The sequence below is a fragment of the Bidens hawaiensis genome, unplaced genomic scaffold (assembly GCF_021521415.1).
Source record: "Bidens hawaiensis isolate Kalapana, Puna unplaced genomic scaffold, B.hawaiensis_p1.1 tig00033510_1, whole genome shotgun sequence".
NCBI lineage: Eukaryota > Viridiplantae > Streptophyta > Magnoliopsida > Asterales > Asteraceae > Bidens > Bidens hawaiensis.
Genome location: NW_027495746.1, coordinates 205644 through 215813, shown reverse-complemented (window position 1 = coordinate 215813; position 10170 = coordinate 205644).

Genomic DNA, 10170 nt, shown 5'->3' with positions numbered 1-10170 from the left:
TGTATTTATAGTGCTAGGGTTTCCACTGATTGGGCTCAGCCTTGTTGGCCTCCTCCAATTGCTCTGCGCCACGTGTCCTCTGGGACACCTGGTGCTTTCTCATTGGTTATAATCACGTGGTAGCACATGGGTTATGCTGAGTTGTCCACCTTTCATTTGGCAGCTGTCAACATCAGCATATTCTTATTCCTTAAAAAGATACCTTCTGGAAGGTTGTCTGACATGCACAATCAAGGTTGCCCTAATCCTGATTTAGATAAGGACGAGGTTGATTATGTGCATGTGTGATACGCGCCAATCCTGAGGATGCGCGAGGTCTTCTCTTTATTCTCACGCGCAGATGTTTCCTGCGCAGATATGATATGCGCCGCGCGCTGATGCGCCACACGCATATGTGATATGCGTGAGCATATGTGATGCCTGGGCATATGATGCCTGAGCATGTGTGGTGCCTGGGCATATGATGCCTGAGCATGTGTGGTGCCTGGGCATATGATGCCTGAGCATGTGTGATATGCGCCATGCGCATAGGTTTTGGCTTTGTGCCTTCATAGTGTCTTGATTTCAAGCCTCTTGTCTATATCTTGTGGGTTGACCCGCCTTGCTCGGTGTTGAGGCGGGTACATACCTCTTCAAACATGATTTAAAATCATGCTTAAATCAGTATTATTGTAATTATGGTTGAAAATCGAGTATCCAATGTTTATGTTTCTGGCCTGCTAATTAGCTCAATAACTGAACCTAAGCTCGCTTCCCTTGTACAGTGAAAGCTAAAGAATCTCTTGAACACAAATGATGGATTCCTCAAAATTTTTAGTCAACCGGGTACACTGCCTTTTTGTCAACTCTACTCATTTTTTTCACTCTTTGAATTACTTGTTATAAAATTTGTTTCATAGTAATTTTCAAGTCAGAATTTCAAGCAGTGAAAGATCCTTTGATTTAGCTTTAGCCAGCGCTCTTAAAACCCATGTGGGGACTTTAGAGAAGGTATTTCTTCAATGATATTGGATTTACAAATGTGGAAAACATGGATTCATCATCCAAGGGCTCAAAGGTATTGGTTTGGTTCGGGTAAAAAACAACCGTTTTAAAAAAGTATCGGTTTGGTTTGGGCAACCCCGGTCGATTGGGAAGTTTATGAAAACGTTAATCAGCGATACATTATTTTACTATAATTAGAAACTAATTAGAACTAATGGTTGGTTTTATCTGACATGATATTAGTAAAACCGCAAACCAAATCTTTCAGTACCATTCAGATGTTTCAAAACTGACTTGAGCTAAAGTAAAAACAAGTACCGACTCGGAAACCAAACCGATGGCTTGGTATTATTGTAATTATGGTTTAGAAGAATATATACCTACTAGGGAAAATAACTCATTGTTATAATTTTAATTATCAAGTTGGGACATGAAAAGGAATAATTACCAAGACGAAGCGTATTGCAAAGTATGCTTATTAAATTTCATCTGTGTTCATGTCGTTTGTGTTTTTTTTAGAATCGGACAGGGTATATTTTGTGCAACTTGAAACCTGCAACCATTTGGGACACTAAAATACGATCAATGGTTCCGTGCTTCCATCTATGATGACACTACCGTAAGCTATCTATGTCATAAATAATACAAGAATAGTATCTTATAAAAACAGTACCATGTTTCAACGTGTTCAGTTTGTCTTGAATAATATGTTTTTTGTTTTCTTCTTTCGGTTTGCAGTAGGGATCTATGGTCTTACTACAAATTTCGCGTTCTGTCGTAAGTTGCTCATATAATCGCATCTACATTTCAATGGCTGGGTTGTTTGGTTTATCTCAAAACTCCTTTTTTATTAAAATACTATATTTTGATTTGTCGTGGCCAACTTGAAAGTATTATAACTTTGAAATTTCTTTAGTTTATAGGAATAGAACCGTTGTTTTAGACCATGTGTGTGGCCACATAGATAAAACTGCAGTTACTAGAATAGCCAAACTCAATACATTTTATCTTTGTCTCTATAAAGTTTGATTCAATGATTAAAAAATTTTGTTTTAACTTTTATTTACCAATATGTTTTTAAATACCTTTTGGAAAATAGTAATCATGGAGCAATATTTGGGTGCTATGAACAAACCTTTTGTTTGAATCTCATAACAAGAAGTTTTGGAACTTTAATGGTACATTTGCTTGAATCTCAAAATGAGCCAAAACCCAAATTCCGACAGAGGCAAAAATTAAAGTCGAACTTCTGATCCACGTGTCTACTTAAGATGCAAACCAGACAAACCCCGAGTGTTAAAAGGGCTGTTGTGTGCTAAGAATTTGCATGTTTTGGCTTTTGTTATGGTGTTAGTAGTGGATAGTAGTTTTGGTACTTGTTGAACTAAATGTATTTAAACTGAATGTTTTATTATATATATTTTTTTATATAAATATCAAATTGATCGTATGATAATAATATTTAAATTGTAGGTTTAGGTCAGGTGTGTGGCACTTTGCAGTTAGGAGGAGATTTGATAATATGAATGATGCTACAACAAGACAAACCGTGCAGGTAATATGTCTTTTTACAGGTCTTTTAAATTTTTTTTATTAATTAAACTAGACACTTGAACATTTTTTTGTGATTTCTTGATAGTATTTAAATTGGGTGAGTTGAAAACCCTACAGTCATAGTCTGTGTTTTAAAACCCGGACCGGACTGACAGGGAGCCACAGTGTTTTCGGCCCATACTTATTTTGGCCAAACCCGTCCTGACAACCCTACAGTCATAGTCAATGTTTTAAAACCCGGACCGGACTGACAGGGAGCCACATTGTTTTCGGCCCATACTTATTTTGTCCAAACCTGTTCTGACCCAAACAAATCTACCTTTTCTTTTTCAAATGGATCGTTGATAAAAAAAAATTGGCATGTTCTTAAAAATCAACTCTTTCAAATGGTTATGACCCGAACCAGGTGACCTTTTCTGAAAAATGGCGCGGTCTGACCTAATGGGTTTGGAGCAAGATATGTCATTTCGTACATTATCTAGTCGTGTTATGTGTATATTATTCGTTTCTGGGTGCAGGTCAACAAACATGGGAACAAGATTTTTGCAAGTATGAAACAACAAAGATACAACATTCAATTACTTTCAAAATTTTGTACCATTGTATATAAGAAAATATATTTTTTTGTATGATATATAACCACTCTAGCATATTCAAAGGTTCAAAAAGTTCAACAAGTTCTAAATAGTTTTGAGTTATGTATCATTTTACAGACATTTTGCAATAGAATTCATGATTCATACACTAAGCATAGGACCCCAACTTCATTGTAATGAGACCATTGTTGGCATACTAATAACTTATGTTACTTTAGTATTTGCATAAGGCAATGAATGGAACGATGCATTTTTTTCTTTTTGGTTTAGTCAGGTCACATTTCTTATTCATTAGTGCTCATTTGTTGTACTTATATTGCTCCCCTATGTCCTTCATAAAACCATACATTGAGTAAAAGGCAACCGAATGGTCTACGATAAATTGTTATGTAGAAAACCTTTTTTATTCAATCAATTTGCTTTAAAAAAGTTACAAAATTGAATGTTAAATGAAGAATTGTCTTGCATTGTTCATGTGAAATTGGTTAGGTGGCCCTAAGTGGCAAAATGGGGGGCAATGGTAAGGCCGAGGGGTGCGCAGCGCTAGGAGTGGCGCGAGAATGCATGCGATAGCGCCCCGGGGCGCGAGAGCCACACCACCGGGGCGCGAAAGGGGCGCGAGAGGGGCGCGAGAGCGGAATCCGAGGCAGGCGCTGGGGAGGTTGCGCTCGTGAGAGAAGGTTGGGAAACGTGAATATAGCCGTTGGGGGTGTTTGGCCGTTGGAATAAAAAAAAAAAAAAAAATTTATTACTTAAATATACTCTATATATATCACATACATATTTACATATACATATTCACATACATAACACATATCACACCCAAAAGAATTCTCACACACCACACCCAAAACCGAAAATCGTCATATCTTCGAAGCCTTTTTTTAAAAACATGTCTGGAAATTGGTACCCAAACCTAGATTCGGATTACGGTTACGACGATTTATGGTCGGCACCGGAACAACCGATGTTTTATTCGGGGTCGCAACAATCAACCGGCTTTCAACCATCCAACATGCAACCGTCTCCTAACTTTGTAGTTCCGGAGACACAAGAACCAGAACCAGAAGGTGAAGCTGCGGGACAAAGAAGACGCGTCCACCGGAAAAAACAAGTTGCGGGGGAGGGTTCGGCTTCGACTGGAAGGGCGAAACGGAAAATCACTCCGTGGTCATCGGATGAGAAGGAAGCCCTGTGTCGGGCTTGGATAGCCATTTCTGAGGATCGGCGTTGCGGTAATTGTTTTAACGTTATTAAAAATGATTTTTAAAAAAAGTTAAATAAAAAAGTTAAAAGACTTACAAATTTATTTATGCATTTTGCAGCCGACTACCAAAAGAGCAAGGTCTTTTGGGCAAAGGTTAGGGAGACGTTCTATTCGCTCGTTGGGAGTACAGAGCGGAACCCCGATATGATTTCGGGTCGGTGGACCGAAATCAGAAAATTTGTCGGCTTGTTTACTAATCTGTTCAACAGGAACGCCGGTCGTATGATTTCGGGTCAGTGGATTGCCGGGTTGGATTCGACCTAAACGTTGCGGGGGAGGAAACGCCTTCACCGCCGAGGAGGCGGCCATTGGGAAGGGACGCCAGGGGGAAAAAACCGGCTGAGGGGGAAGCCGTAAACATCAACGATCTTATTGAATCCCTCAATAAATTCAACAAAACCTTGGAGGGGGTCTCTGTTGACAAAAAGGAAAAAAAAAGAATGAAAGATTTGGACTTCCTTGCAAGAGACTTCAGCCACCTAAATCCGATCGACCAAATGCTGATGGAAAAACAAAAAGAACGTATCCGGAAGAGGTTGATCGAAGAAGACGAAGCCGAAGAATAAGAATAATGTTTTTTTTAGTACTTTAATTTTTTTTATATATTAATGTGTTTTTTTAATTAATGTGTGTTTGTTTAAATAATTACTTGTTTTTTTAATAATACGTTTTTTTAATACATTTATAAAAAAATAAAAAAATAAACCTCTCGCGCCCCCTCTCGCGCCCCCTCTCGCGCCCCTCCACACCATGCCCCGGGGCGCTATCACCATTACCAACACCCATCTTTTCAACTTTCTCTCTCTGCCACACGTCACAATATTATTGGATGGCGCCCCCTCTCGCGCCCCCTCTCGCGCCCCCCACACCCCTCAGCCTAATAGGTTCTAACTAATTCTCCTTATTCCATACCCAAAGTGGTAAAATGGGTGGCATTGGTAATAGGTTCTAACTAATTCTCCACACCAATGCTATGAATAATAATAATAATAATAATAATAATAATAATAATAATAATAATAAAACTAATTACTATTTCCTATTATTATGTTGGTTTAAGGAGAACATGTAACCTGCGGTGGACGATGTATAAAATGAAGAATATCAATTGTCTTTGGAAGACATTGATTCATGCTCTGGTTTATATGTCCACTCTTGTAACAGTTGTAGCGGAATGCGATAAACAATATGATAAACTTTCTATCATACTACGCAGTATATCACGAGCGGATTGATAAACTAACAGAGAATGATTATCATGTTGTATTTGTCGTCGTCGCCGCATCGCGCGGGTCTCTACTAGTGTGTGTGTGTGTGTGTGTATATATAGATGTTACAAGGTTAATAAGAATTCAAAGACACGAAAACATTAAATCCGGAGTTCGCTTTATGAAGAAAATGCATATATATATATACATGTATTAACATCAAAATCTTTGATTAAAAGTATATAAAAATAATAATAACACTTAAGAACATCAGAACCGGGCCTTGGGGATTCGAACCCGCGCCCCAGGCCGGTTCAAGAGTTAAGACAACATGCGCTGCCATTAGGCCAGCGCCTCAATTTAATGAAACAATGAAACTGGAAATTTAAATACACTGTATGCAGTTTATGTTCTTACCCAAATCAAACCCTAGACTTTAAATTGGTTTAATTGCTTTGTGTTGATTCAAATTGACTTAGGGTTTTCGATTGTTGATTAAAAACGAGTATAAAGAAAAGTTTAAATACCGTAATTGATGAGGGTGAACGACGAGATGAGTTGTCACGGCTCTTGGATTGATCGACGAAGGTCTTAATGGCTTTGTATGTTGAAATTAGGTTAGGGGTTAGGGTCGCAATGCAATAGGGGTGGTATGGTGTGATTTAATTGAATTATAGTGACGCTTATATAGTGTTTTAAGAACCATTTAGGCCGTGGTTCGTTTTACTCGCGATTACAAATCAATTAGTGTGTCTTAGTTAACCAATTACCATGTATAGGACGCGTTTTAGGTTGTCAACGATTTGATTCAATCAATTTGCCCGAAAATTGAGGAACAAGCAAAACCGGGGGGGGGGGGGGTCTTAGGCCGTCGGTGGGAAGAGGGAGAAGAGAAGTGGGAAAATATTTATTTTTTTTGCTAGTTTGCAATTAAGTCCTTGGTCTATGGTTGTGGGTTCAAAAAAATGAATTAAAGTTGGTTGGGGATTGTTTTTGCATGTTTTTCATAGTTATAATCGATTAAATAAATAAATAAAGATACTAATAAAAGTGGGATTTGTTAGTGCACGGTTTTGCGTCTAGAGTCTTTGTATTTATCGTTAATATTTATTTGATATTTAATGTAATATTTAATGTTTATTTTGAACTAGTTCGTTAAGTTTAAGTCTAGTTCGCTAGGGATGTTAGCGAACTAAGACTAGTTCGTTAAGGTTAAGTCTATTTCGCTAGGGATGTTAGCGAACTAAGACATTATTATGTATTCCCTCCTGATTCTTTAGGGGATGTTAACGAATCAGGGGGTGGTTCGTTAAGTTAAATTATGTAACGAAGGGGAAGCTGGTTCGCTAGGGGATGTTAGCGAACCAGGTCGCCTTCTATATATAGTGAACTACTGTTCACTCTAATGTAAGTTTTGAGAGAGTTGGAGAGAGATATAACATTATTCAGAAAAGCTTTAAAGTATTTACTCTCTCTCTCTCAAGCTTCACATTAACGTTATTACACATACATAACATCAAATCAAGGTTAATTATGAGCTAGATCTATAAACGTATTGATAGTATAGATTCGGATCTAAGATCTGTTGATTGTTATTGATACGGGGAACCAACAAGTGGTATCAGAGCTGTTGGTGCTCTTTACACTTGATTTGGTGTGTTAGTTGTTATTGTTATTATGTTTTTCAGTTTGTGTTTGATTTTGAATCAATGTGTGTTTGAATTGATTGAATTATGGACGAATTGGATTGAATTCGTGTTGGTTAAGGTATTGTAGAGGTTTGGATTAGAGGAATTGAGGTTTGGATTGGATTTGTGTGTTTTGGTTTTGGTTTTGGTTTAAGTCCGAAACAGGGGTTTGTTTTTTGATCAAATTGGTTTGGTTATTGGTGTTAATCGGTTACGAGGTAATGAGTATTAGATTCGGATTTGGTTTACGAGTATATTGGTAGTTTATTGGTGCAATTTGGTTGAGAAACGAAGTAGTATTACAGATTTGGTATTGTTGGGTTTCTGGGTTTAATCTTCAAATTTTCTGGAAATGAGTTTGAAGATTTGAAGATTTGAAGATGAATGTGATTCGTTATCTTCTTCATGGTGATTCGCTATATGTTTCACTGTGATTCGTTATCAACAGTGCTAATTCGTTATCTTATTCGTTAGCCAATTCGTGTGAGTTATTGATTCGTGTTATCTAGTTCGTTAACTAGATTAACCGATTCGTGTGACACGTGTTCTTCTTGGGATTTGTGTCATAACAACCTTTGCCACGTGGCATAAGGTATCAGAGTTTGTTACAAACGGTTGTAACAACCTGATTCGTTATAGTATAATTCGCTATAGTGTTGATTCGCTATCAACTGTAGCTGATTCGTTATCTTAATTTGCTAAGCACTTCTTAGTGATTCGCTAAGTTTATTTTGGCGATTCGTTACTGATTATCATCTGATTCGTTAAACTAATTCTTTGTAATTCGTTTGGTCAATTCGTTAAGTTGACTTGGTCAATTCGTTTGGTCAATTCGTTAAGTTGATTTGGTCAATTCGTTTGGTCAATTCGCTAAGTTGACTTGTGATTCGTTAAACCTTCATCTCATTCGTTATCTGTTTCGCCGTTTGAGTGATTCGTTAACCTTATTTGTAATTCATTAAGTTGACTCGTTCGGTTGACTTTTGATTCGTTAAGATAATTTGTTACTGATCAGTCTTAATTTTATTAAGGATTGATTCGCTACAACTGTTCACAGTTCGCTACAACTGTTCACAGTTCGTTACAACTGTTCACAGTTTGCTATAACTGTTCACTAATTCGTTAAGATATTTCATTATTTGATTAGATTTTCAAAGATGGCTGGTATGTATGCATTAGTGTCTCAAAACATGTTGATGCAACAGATGTTGCAACTTGATACCGAGATAGGTTCACATTCTAAATGTCCGAGATTGATGAAGTTCAGTGACTTTGCCAAGTGGGAACCTCGGTTTCGTGCACATTTGGGATCTGTTCATCCTGACTGCTCATATTGTCTTAATGAAGTTTATGTTGCACCAATGATTGGTGATGATACTATTGGGTATACTCCTAAAGCCGTTTCTCAATACTCACAAGAAGAGAAGAAAGCTTTAGAAATCGAGATAAAAGCATATTCTACTTTGACTATGGCATTACCAGAAAATATCTTTCATCAAGTTGGTAGTATCAAGAGATGTGCGTCTTTATTTCAACATCTGCATATGAGAAGCATGGGAAACACAGCTGAGAGTAAGAAAGTGATACTCAAGTTTCAGTTTCGAAACTTTAATCTATTGAAGGGAGAAACATTTGAAGAGATGACTACAAGATTTAGTCATTTAATTGCTGAAATGGACAAGATGAAAATGGAAATTTCTGAAAGAGATAAAATTGACACTATTAATAGTGTGCTACCAAGTTCCTACTCAACATTTCTAATGGTTTTGAAAGAGAATGATTATTTTCTGAATGAAGACTTGACTGCACTTGAATTCCTACAAAAGATCGAAGCTAGAGAATATGATCTTAAGTGTCAAAAATCCTCCAAAGAAAATCAAGATCCTGCATTCTATGGTGGAAGTATGCCTCTTAGTTCTACAATATCTCCAATCACTGCTTTTCTTACTCATGCGGCAAGTGAAAAAGAATCAACAGTGTTTAATGATCCAAAAGTTTGTTTTTACTCTGCTGGTAATTCGGGTGGTTCGGAAGTTCAACAAGTACCAATCCATTTGCTACACCACCTAGTGTTAATATGAAGGAAGCTGAGCAAAACTTTGCTTTTCTGACGGCTTTTATGTCTTCATATGAAAACTTAGTGAGTAGTAAAATTGCCACAAGTGATTTAACAGATGAGGACTATGATCAGATAGATCTAGATGATCTAGAAATCATGGATTTGAAATGGAACATGGCGATGATCGTTCGTAAAGTTAAATGATTCATGCAGAGAACTGGAAAAGATCTTCCAGCTTTAAACAAGAAGTTGGGTTTTGACAAATTAAAAGTAAAGTGTTATAATTGTCAAGAATTTAGGCGTTTCGCGAAGGAATGTGATAAACCTAAGAAAGAATACACTGGTTCTCGTGGTCAACATAAAAATTCTTCTACACCACGAGGAAGTGATGATGAAAAGAAACCATTTTCTTCTACAACACAAGCAATGTTAGCAGATGGTAATGATTGGTCACAACGGTTACTATGCAATGATGTTCAAGCAAAATTGGCTATGTTTGGGTTACATAAAGACTGTCTAGATGCTGCTGGTAGTGAGATGTCTTCCGATAATGATACTGGATCTGATTCTGACGACTCTTGCGACAAGCCTTCTGAATCAATGTTTGCTTGCATGGCCAAGATTAATGAGGTTAGTAATTCTGTTTCTACTACTTCATTTGTTAAAGCATCATGTGTTGACTGTGAATCTAACAAATCTAAGTTAGAAGCGTTGAAAAATCAAAATGATAATCTTATAAGAGAAATTGCTTCGCTTAAGGATACTTATCGACAATCTCTTGAATCTCAAAGGAGATCTCGAGAAAAGATTGAAG